The 11,824-nt window shown below is 33.5% G+C and overlaps 1 long non-coding RNA gene across 1 annotated transcript; it reads right to left on the bottom strand.

Moving 5' to 3' along the window:
* Positions 1 to 1,265: 1,265 nt before the first annotated feature.
* On the bottom strand, positions 1,266 to 2,032 carry LOC110909559. Its single transcript, XR_002575450.1, has 2 exons — positions 1,781 to 2,032; positions 1,266 to 1,710 (listed from the first exon to the last, which is right to left on the bottom strand). It is a non-coding gene; the product is annotated as an uncharacterized LOC110909559 (long non-coding RNA).
* Positions 2,033 to 11,824: the final 9,792 nt, after the last annotated feature.

Below are 11,824 nucleotides of genomic sequence, written 5' to 3'. Positions count from 1 at the left end.
TCCGAGACGCATGCTGGTGAAAGAGTAGTGAACTCAACCTAAGTGATAGGTTTCCCGCCGAATCACGCGGGTACACGACTGGTATATATATATATGTATATATATATATATATATAGGGGACCGCTAAAATGAAAACCACCTCCAGTTGTAAGAACCGCGAGAACCACTTTCTAGCCATTAGATCAAGTAGATGGATGGATGAGATTGAAAGTATTAAAAAATAATATTAAGTATTTTTTGTCTTATTATGTTTTTAATATTTTATTCTTAAAGGGTATATAAGTAAAATTGTCTTTTTTGTCTTTTTGTATATATTAATTTTAAATTACCTTTTTTGTCATATTCATTAATTACATTTTTTACTTTATTGTTTTTTATTTTATAAACTGATTTTTTTTGTTAAACAAATTTTTTGAAATCAAATTTTTAGTATATTTTTTTTAAAGATTTGTTTAAAAAAAACGTTTTGAAGATCCGTTTTTTTTACGCCCCGGCTTTTTTCGTTAACGTTTTTTTACATTTTACGCACCAATTTTTACGTTAATGTTATTTTACGTTTTACGCCCCGGTTTTTTACGTTTTACGCGTCGGTTTTTTACGTTTTACGCGTCGGTTTTTTACGTCTTACGCCCCGGTTTTTTACGTTAACGTTTTTTTTACATTTTACGCGCCAGTTTTTACGTTAATGTTATTTTACGTTTTACACGTCGGTTTTTTACGTTTTACGCCCCAGTTTTTTACGTTTTACTTTTTTAAGTTTTACGTTAAACTTTGTACGTTTTACTTTTTTAAGTTTTACGTTAAACTTTTTACGTTTTACATAAAGTTTACGGTTGAACTTTTTTTCCACAAAAACTTTTTTACACGAAAACTTGTTTACGCAAGACGAACGCACCCGTAAATCGCAAAGCCGGTAGGTGTCTCGGATAGATTTTTATCGTCATCGACGGGGGAAAAGAATATAAAAAAACAACAACAACAAAACAAAAGTGTATCTCGAAAAAAAACGAAGTTTTGGCTCAGATTTTCCGATAAATCAGAGGCTGCAAAGTGGGGTTGCGGGTTCAAAAAACCCTACCCTCCGTCATCCTTGCTGCGCAAATCGTCAGTTTTTTTTTCATCATCACAGCCGATTCAAAATAAGGCACCATATTCAAATACCATATTCAAACGATTTGAACATTCAAAACGAAACTAGAACAGCATTCAAACATATTTCAAACCCAGATTCAACATGAAACCCAGATTCAACATCAAACCCATATTCAAACATCAAACCCATATTCAATAAGGCAACAGAATCAAAAAGGTCCCCAAAAACATCATTCAAACCCAGATTCAACATGTTCATCATTCAAACCCAGATTCAACAGAAATCAAACCTAGAAGGAACATGAACATCATTCAAACAAAACATGAACATGAACATCATTCAACTAAAACCCAGCAAAAAGGAACATGAACATCACTGTTTTTCACAAAACCAGTAGCCACCACCCCTAAAAAACACCCTCTTCCTTCACCCCCCAAAACCGGCACCACCTCTAGCCACCACCCAACCACCGGCACCACCGACATCGATCGCACCACCGGCACCACACGACATCGCCGGCACCACCGACATCGACGGCATCACCGGCATCGACGACACCACCGGGTTTAGAGACAAAAGGGTGTGGTGTTTGGGGGTAGCCGACAACCAAGGGGGCCTAATTTACAATTCAGAGACACAAGATCAAAACCCAAAAAAACAGAGACACAAGATCCAAAAAAACATACCGTTAAAACCCATTTTTTCAGTTCAACCAGTAGCCAACACAAGAAGTTCGGCCGGTCATCAATGAAGGTGACCCGGCGATGGTGGAAGACGAAGCCGCCGCCGCACACGGCGGAGATGATAGAGACGACGGTGGTGGAAGACAGCCGGTCATCACTGAAGGTGACCCGGATGGAGGGGTGGGTTGAGATCGGAGCAGGAGGATCGGAGCAGGAGGATGGAGGATGGGTTGAGATTGTAGGGTTGTTTGAAGATGAGAGAAGTCTGCAACTAGAGAGGAGAGGTGAGAGAATAAAGCAACTTTAAAAGAGGAGAGAGGAGAGAGACAGGAGAGATTAGACATTAAAAGGAAATGACCAAACTACCTTTTGAGTTGTCATATTCTGATTGGTTGAGAGTGGTTCTCGCGGTTCTTACAACTGGAGGTGGTTTTCATTTTAGCGGTCCCCTATATATATATATATATGTATATATATGTATGTATATATATGTATATATATATATGTATATGTATATGTATATATATATATATATGTATATATATGTATATATATATGTATATATATATATATAGCGAGGGGCTCATGCGAGAACCACCGTTATTGTGAGAACCGCGAGAAACAATGTTAACACAACCTAAAATAGCTAAAAAAACCTAAAAAAAACCTTAAAAAACCTAACCCCCACCCCCCCCCCCAAAAAAAAAAAAAAAAACCTAACACCCCCCCCCCAAGCTAAATGCTAAAAACTAAAACCCCCAAAAAACATAAAAAAAACCTAACCCCCCCCCCCCTCAAGCTAAAATGCTAAAAACTAAACCCCCAAAAAACCTAAAAAAACCTAAAAAAATTTAAAAAAAAAAACTAAAAAAATAAAAAAAAATCTAAAATTTTTTTAAATATTTTTTATGCTCAAATCGCTACTTTTAGTTGCCAAAAATTTTTTTTTTTAAAAAAAAAATTTTTTTTTTGGCTTCGAAAAGTAGCGATTTTTATATAAAAGATATTAAAAAAAAATTTTGTGTGACTTTTAGCTATTTTTAGGCATTTTTGGTTGTGTTCACATTGGTTCTCGCGGTTCTCGAAATAAGAGGTGGTTCTCGCATGATCTTCTCGCTATATATATATGTATAGATATAGGGGAAGGTTCAAATGAAAACCACTAGTTATCGCGAAAACTAATTAAAAAGGCCTAAAAACATACCAAAATATTTTTTTGCATACCAATTTTCGCTATTTAAATTATATAAAAAAACTTTTTTTCAAAAAAAAAAAATTTATAGTGCACATGTGTAATAATTCACATGTGTGACACATGTGTAAATTTTATTTTTTTATTTTTTTGAAAAAAGTTTTTTTTATATAAAAAAACTAGCGATTTTAATAATAAAACTGAAAAAAAAAGAAAAAAAAATTGTGTGTTTTTTATGATTTTTTAGTTAGTTTTCGAGTTTTCGCGATAAAAGTGGTTTTCATTTGAACCATCCCCAAAATACATATACGTGTATATATATATATATATATATATATATATATATATATATATATATATATATATATATATATATATATATATATACATACATATAGGAATTGGGTAAAATACATTACGGCTTAACTTACATCACGTACGACAACGTGCGTGATTATGTGTATAACGTGCGTAATTAATGTTTTCATCATGCGTGATTAATGTTTTCCAACATGCGTGATTTGGGTTTTTTAGTTTATAACGTGCATGATTTTAAAATAAACGTGCGTAATTATCTGTCGTACGTGATGTACGTTAAGCCGTATTGTACGTTAACTGGCCTCTCTCTCTCTATATATATATATAAATATATATATATATATATATATATATGGGAAGTTTCAAATGAAAACCACTGGTTATTGTGAAAACTCGAAAACAAACTAAAAAAGCCAAAAAAACATACCAATTTTCTTTTGCATACCAATTTTAGCAGGTTTATGTATATAAAAAAAATTAAATTTTTTTTTGGTAGTGCACATGTGTAGTACACATACACTTGTGTAGTATTACACATGTGTAATACAAATTTTTTTTTTGAAAAAAAAAATTATATAAAAAATCCTGCGAATTTTTATAAAAAAATTGAAAAAAAATTTGGGTGTGTTTTTTAGTCCTTTTTTAGTTAGTTTTCGAGTTTTCACAATAAAAGTGGTTTTCATTTGAACCATCCCCTATATATATATATATAGAGGACCACTAAAATGAAAACCACCTCTAGTTGTAAGAACCATGAGAACTTTTTGATCCGGGGCGAGCTGGACCAATTTTTTTTCAAAAACGTAGATGCGTGTATTATAAACACATTTATAAAAAAAAAATTAAAAAAAAGTCGTGTGTGTAGTTTTGAGCACCACAAGTTTGTTAAAATTTACGGTAACCGTAAACACAAACTTGTGGTGCTCAAAACTACACACACGACATTTTTTTTTTGAATTTTTTTAACGCATCTACGTTTATGAAAAAAATTTGGTCCAACTCGCCCCGTACGGTGTAGTTCTCATGGTTCTTTCAATTGGAGGTGGTTTTAAGTTTAGCGGTCCCTTATATATATACATACATACATATATATATATATATATATATATATAGACACACACACATATATATATAGGGTAAGGATAGTGTAAAAAGGGCCTAAAGTGTGAGAAGTGTATTATAAAACTATATATAACACTATATAACATCATATAAACACCGTATAACACTATGTAATACCATATAACACAATATAACACTATATAACAATATATAACACTATACATCTATCACAGACATGCTATCAGAAAAACTATAGTGTTATATTTGTTATATAATGTTATATAGTGTTACATAGCGTTATATGGTATTATATATAGTATACGGTGTTTATATGGTGTTATATACTATTATATATAGTGTTATAATACACTTCTCACACTTTGAGCACTTTTTACAGAATCCTCTACCTATATATATATATATATATATATAGAATTGCACTAAAATAAGAACCACCTCGAGTTGTAAGAACCGTGAGAACTTTTTGATCCGGGGCGAGGTGGACCAAATTTTTTTTCATAAACGTAGATGTGTGTATTATAAACACATTTGTAAAAAAAATTCAAAAAAAAAAGTCGTGTGTGTAGTTTTGAGCACCACAAGTTTGTGTTTATGAGTACCGTAAATTTTCCGGTAAGATTTACGGTACCCGTAAACACAAACTTGTGGTGCTCAAAACTACACACACGACATTTTTTTGAATTTTTTTTACAAATGTGTTTATAATACACGCATCTACGTTTATGAAAAAAAATTTTGGTCCACCTCGCCCCATACGGTGTAGTTCTCATGGTTCTTACAACTCGGGGTGGTTCTCATTTTAGCGGTCCCCTATATATATATATATATATATATATATATATATATATATATATATATATATATGTAGGGGAAGGTTCTATGCAAAACACTAAATATTACGAGAGCACGCAGAACACAATGAATCACCCATTTTTTTAATCCTAAAAACCTAACAAGTAAATGGAAATGTTATAAATGTAACATTTATTGTTTCTCACACTAGAATTCAAAACAAAATATGGTAAATTTTCAGTTTCTATATAACCTACGTGTATGTAGGTTAAATTACCTACACATATGTGTAGGTTATGTGTAGCTAAAAATATATGGTTTTTTATGTATATATAGTACACATATGAAGGTAACAAACATAAAATTTAAAAAATATGAATCTTAAATCTCAAAATTTAGTAATTTAGAGTTGTTCTTTTTGTTCTCGCAATAATTAGTGTTCTATAATGATTCTCCCACAACCTTTGAGCGAACTCGCATGAAGTGAAAATGTGGTCCGTCGTTTCATCCCCGATCCCGCAGAAAGGGCATAGACTGCTCCGAACCTGTATGTTTCGATGTCTCAAATAAGTAGGCTCGAACAATGTCTCATATGTAATTGTTTTATTTGGATTATTTGCTATGTGAAACATTCAATATAGATTAATGACTATTTAAAACATTTAATAGCAAGTCAAAAGCTTTGGATCAACCAAACAAGCCCTGGTCACCTATTCCGCTACAGGTCGGGACGTGACATGTTTTTACAAAATGGTTGTGTTTTTCGAGTTAGCCATATATTCAACAGGTTGTTCATTAATGCCATTTTATTAGTTATATTTCTATAATACATTGCTGAGCCTCTGTCTGACTAGGCTTAAGCTCGACTCGTCGTGTTTTTATGAAGCTCGAGCTTGAGCTCGGCTCGGTTCGAGCCTACTTATTTGAGCTCGAGTTCAGCTCACAAAAAAAAAACCCAAAGCTCGGGCTCAACTCGGCTCGGCTTGAGCTATTTTGAAAAAACCTAAAACGAGTTAAAAGATCGGCTCGAGCTCGCTTTAGTATTACATAAATGAGCAAAAAGGGGTTTAATTTATGTTTTCAGTTACCATGAGTTGCAAACAATATATGTGTTTCTAGAAATGCTTATTGAAAATGGCAATGGATGTAAAATTGATAATTCAGTTATGTTCATTAGATGTAGCATGTGATGATTGGGCGTTTATCAAGCATGTGATGATGGGCGTCCTTCATAATAGTCCATAAAATGTGGATATTTTTACAGCTCGGCCATGTATTATTCATTATTCATTAAACACAAAATTAACTATATCACTTAAACGAGCTAAAAGGGTGTTTAATTTTATGTTTTCAGTTACCATGAGTCGCAAACAGTATATGTTTTTTTCTAAAAAGGCTTAGTTAAAATGGCAATGGCTGTAAAAATGATAATTCACTTAATGATGTTTCACTTATGTTCATCAGATGGAGCATGTGATGACTGGGCGTTTATAAAGCATGTGATGATGGGCGTCCATCATAATAGTCAATAAAATGTGGATATTTTTACAGGCCGAGCATGTATCATTCACTAAACACAAGATTAACTATATTCAATAATGTTTTATCTTTGTGTTTTGTGATTCACTAAACACAAGATTATGGGTAAGGTCAGGGAGTTTAAAGGATGATTCCATGATACAAGGGGCGTTTAATACACATATCGACAGTGTAGTAGACATTTAGTGTGTAACAAGATGCATGTGTTCAATTTATTTTGGTGGAATTTTTATAACATGCATCTTATAATTAAATTAAATTAAATTAACTACCAGTTCTAAATTATTTAAATAAGAAAATAACTTTGCCAAAACTTCAATGTCAACATAACATGACAAACAATACGAAAGCAAAAGTTCAATGTCAAAACAAAAAAAATAAATGTCACAGGACAAAAGAAAAAACTGATGGTAAAACTAGTCGACATGTCCTTCTTGTCGCTCTGTGATTCTTTTGAATGAAGTTTCGTTGAAAATGCGTTTTTCATAAGCACCCATCTTTTCAAATCGTTTAATTTCAGAAGCGACAACCTCCTTTGTAGTGTTTACATCGCTGAGTAGTATCTTTGCCACAAACTTGTGCCTTAAATCATTTAACTCCAGTCTTTGCGCTTCAGACTCTGCTGAAAGTCCACATTTCCAATTTGCACCCGCGTCACCAAAATAGGACTCCATGTGTCGCATGACAAAGACACCACAATCTGTTACATTATGCAAAGTCCACCACGGCATCTCCATTCTAATCGGGTCAGCACCTTTCAGACTAATCCCATTTGGATGGGATTGAATATTTAGGTAATCACATAGTGTGTCCCGTTGAAAAATAAAGACAATAATTGCAGATGGGCTAATAACTGCCCAAATAGCCTAACTTGAATTACCACATGTTCTACACACCATTTCAATTAAATACATCAAAATTTCAACTGTTTGATTTCACAAAACTAGCATAAAACCCTTGAACATATGGGTTTTGTTCGTTTATGTTTAAAAACAACAATTACAGAAACACGAACCTTTTGTGAAGATTTTTGTTTGTTCTTCATTCCTGCCGTGTGCATAAATAAAAGAAAATATGTTTGAAGGCTTGAACCCTTGGTGAAATTGTAGAAACCCTGTCGCGTTCTATCATAAATTTATAGAGCCATTCGACTTTTTCAGCAGATACCATGATATCTCCCAAAATCGTTGGCCGATATTCTTTAAGATATATGAATACGCTCCAAAATAAAAAATCTCAGATTTGCCAATGATCCGCAGACCAATTGGTTTAGGGAGAGGTGGAAAGGTTTACCCACTTATGTGGGGTTCCTACCCGGGAGGTCTCAAAGTCGAATCCTACGAGGGGCGAACTGTGACACCAGTTCAAACGGCAATAATATGTCAACCGTGCAATTCCCACTCGTGACCTGGGTGATCAAAGGCCAAAGGCCTAACCGAGTAATCTACCAATCCAAAAAAATATCCCAGATTTCTTTCACTTAACATAAGCTCCAGGATAAAAAAAAAAAAAAAAAAAAAAAAAAAAAAAAAAAATCCCAGATTTCTATCACTTATTAGTTGAAAAAGGCTTTGAGCATTCAAGAGTGATTTACCCTAACACAATCTAATTAATTAAAAAGGGGAAAAAGACACAATAACCCTTGATCCATGTCATTTTAATTAGGCTAGACGGTATGGTCCCGTCCTCTATCCTGGCGCCGGCGTCACCCCATCCCCCCCCCCCCCCCCCGTCTTCATCCCGTCCCCGTCCTCTCCGTCTTCTTCTCGACGTCCAGGACGATCCAAAACAGGTGGGCCCCCTTTGTTTGTTTGTTTGTGAATGGGATTTGTACATTCGACTTTAATACTTGTACATAGTTTTGTGGAGTAGGATCATCTAGCACCATCCTCCCATACCATCTAGTTTAGTGGGATGGACCATCCTTGGGAGGACTATGACGTGGCGCCTACGTGGCGGATCATCCTCCCTTGAAGAACCATCACCATACCCTCTAGCCTTATAATTATTAGACACAATTTACATTAATGCCACCGATTAATCTTTGCCATAAACCACTTGATCAAACGGATATAAAGACTTCCTACAATTTCTAGAAACATCCCACTTTTTACATTATCCCTCCCTAGCTATTGAATAAGCATATTATTATTATTAATATAAAAAGGTTGGTTAAAAATAGCAATAGTAAAACTACTCGAGGACTTAAAAAAAGAAAAAAAAAAAATTTCTAGTTTCATATGTCAAATTATTCACTGCTTACATATCCTTTTAATCTTAATAATATCTTTAATCCGATTGTAGAAAATCAGCAAAATAATAAAACAAAAAATTGCAACTCATTGGATGGTAATTTGCATATTAAACTTGAGCCAAACTAATCAACCAAAATACTACATTAGATCATCACAAACAAAATCCTATAAAACATAAAAAGCAACAAAGAAACCCTAATTCACACAAATATGAAAAAAAGCAAACAAAAATCTACCAAATAACTAAAATTCACCAAAAATCATTACTTTAGAAATCCGAAAAACTACCACACACATACAACCAAAACAAAAAGATCGCAAATAAGATGGAAAACAGGCGAGTTATACCTGGAATGCAAAGTTAAACAGGGATCTTATCTTCATGCATTTGACTGTGTGATCTTCATCGATAAGAATTTTAGATGTTTAGGTAACCATCATTTTTTTTTGTTTTAGCAAGACGTTTATTACCGTGTTATGAATTTACATCGAGATAGATGGTAAACGGGCAACAAGCTGAAAGAAAACAAACATGTGTTTGTAATCAAAAGTAATCAACTTCCAAATCAAGTAATCAACTTAACGACACAATGTGTAAATTGATCAATTATTAGCAATCTCCATCTTTGACATATAAGCTCCTTAAACTCCTAATTTAGATTCAACACTTGATGAGATGTCATACACAGATAAAAAAAAAATACACAGATAAAAAAAAATTGGGGTCCAAAAATCCACAGGTACAACTTCCTCTCTTTAACATGACCCTTTCTTCAAAAAGTGACTCGACAACTCAAAAAGTGACCAATTTACCTATTAACTAGTCAATTTATCTATTAACTAGTAAGTGGTGGCAGCGCCACCCTAGACACAATTTTTTTAATTTAAATAATGTCAATTTAATTTTAAATAAAATTCATTAAATTGAAAATAAAAATAAATTAATTAAAATTTTACAAAAAACCGGGATTAAAAAAATTACAAATTTTTAATAATAAAACATCCTAGAAATCCGGTAAATGGCTTATCGGCCAACCCCATTTTTCCGCTAGCTCTCGTTTGCGTGCTACAAAGAGTTGTTGCACTTCGACGGGGAGTTTTTCGTGATGGGCAATAAATGTTTGAAAATCTCTATCTCTCCCTGCTTGGGCGACACTTTCGTGTTGTTCGTTAATCAAGGTCGTAAAGGTTTGGATATTTTGTTCTCTTGCTTCGGCCAACCTTTGTATCATGATTTCCGGTTTTTGGGCGTAAGTTCTTATTTCCTCGCTTACCATTCCATGTTCGTCTGTAGTTTGGCTTAAGGAACTCGGAGTTCTAACTTGTGCCGTCCTCTTGGGTTGTATAGGAATAATTTTCACCTTTGGCACTTTTGCACCAACATATGATATGAAATCCATGGGTTTGAAGTTTTCAAGCACATCACATTCATCATCAGACCAAATTTTGCTTTGACTTCATATTTTTCTTTTCCAGTCTGAAGTGAAGTTTTTGGTTTTTCAAGGTTGATCTTTTTACCACTTTGTTCTATGATCTTGATTTCTTCCCCACCTGCGTTGGTTGGTTTTACTTCAACCATTTGAGATTCAATGTGAGTGTTGTTTGTGAAAGATTGCTCATTATCATGTTTTCTGGACCCAACTTCAAACTTCACATTGCTCTTGATTTGTTTTTCAAGAAGCATCTCATATCCAGTACCTGATTCTACCCATTTTTCACACTCATCAACTTTTCTCTTGTACGAACTGATTTGTTACGTGATCGGTTGAGGGGGAGTCTGTAGAGTCAACTTTTGTAAAACATATTTTAATCGTTGAATTATAATTGAAAAGCAATCAATTGATGATGACTTTCTACTTGTGAATTATATTGTTATTAATCAATATTCATTTACAAGTAACTTAATAAACTAAACCAATACTGATCGAATTCTTACCATAGCACGCGAGGAAAGGCCACTAGTTTTTCACATATACAATCACTACCTGATGTAATTTTCAGTGATTTGAATGTGTAAGCAAGCATGTATCTGTAAACAAGTTCAAAAAACAAGAAGTCAATGAAAGATAGATTTCCAAGGTTTTTGGAAAAAAAACTGTAACATAATTTGTGGGTTATATATGTGGAAACAGGATCAGGAGAAAACGCCCAAAAGTGTGAGAACGGTGAGAACGCATCCTGGCCCAACACGTGGCGCGGGATATGATTTGGGGTGAGAGGTTTTTTTTGTCTTTTTAATCTTCTTTTATTTTCCCAACGCGCTATAGCATTTTCTGGTGTCTAAGATTATTTTGGCGTTAATTGTATTCATTAAACTTTTTTGGCGTTGAATTAATTTTTTTTTGTGTGTCACATAGATAGTTTTTTGGCGTTATAGCATTTTCTGGTCAATTTTTTTACCGTTTTGTGGCGTTGTATAATAATTCACTACGAGTCATTAATATTTTCATAAGATTACAATAAGAACAAATGTTTTTTATGGCGTTTAGTGAATTTTTTTGGCGTTTAATACATTTGACAAGGTGCTTTGCCAGCACCCGTTCTCACAGTTTTCATACTAGTAACGTTTTGGTGTTTGTAGTTTTTGGCATTTTATCTAATAATGTATTTTATTTGTAGAGAATTAGATAACAAACAACAGATAATTTGATAACAAAACAATATAAAATGAAAAAGGAAAAAAAAATAAAAATGGTAATCTAATTTCTCTTTCGAATCTTCACTGTCATCAGCCTCTTCTTCTTGAATTTGTTTTGGCATTTTGAACCTTTAAATACCTTAGCTAGATGCCAACTTTCCTACCTAAACCCCATTTTTTTAGACGAATCTTGTTAGTGGCATCCTGTGTTTTGATGTGATATTCTTGTT

This window comes from Helianthus annuus, chromosome 15 (genome assembly GCF_002127325.2).
Source record: "Helianthus annuus cultivar XRQ/B chromosome 15, HanXRQr2.0-SUNRISE, whole genome shotgun sequence".
NCBI classification, from domain to species: Eukaryota; Viridiplantae; Streptophyta; class Magnoliopsida; order Asterales; family Asteraceae; genus Helianthus; species Helianthus annuus.
The sequence above is the reverse complement of the archived record's forward strand: the minus strand, read 5'-3'. Positions and strand labels throughout refer to the sequence as shown.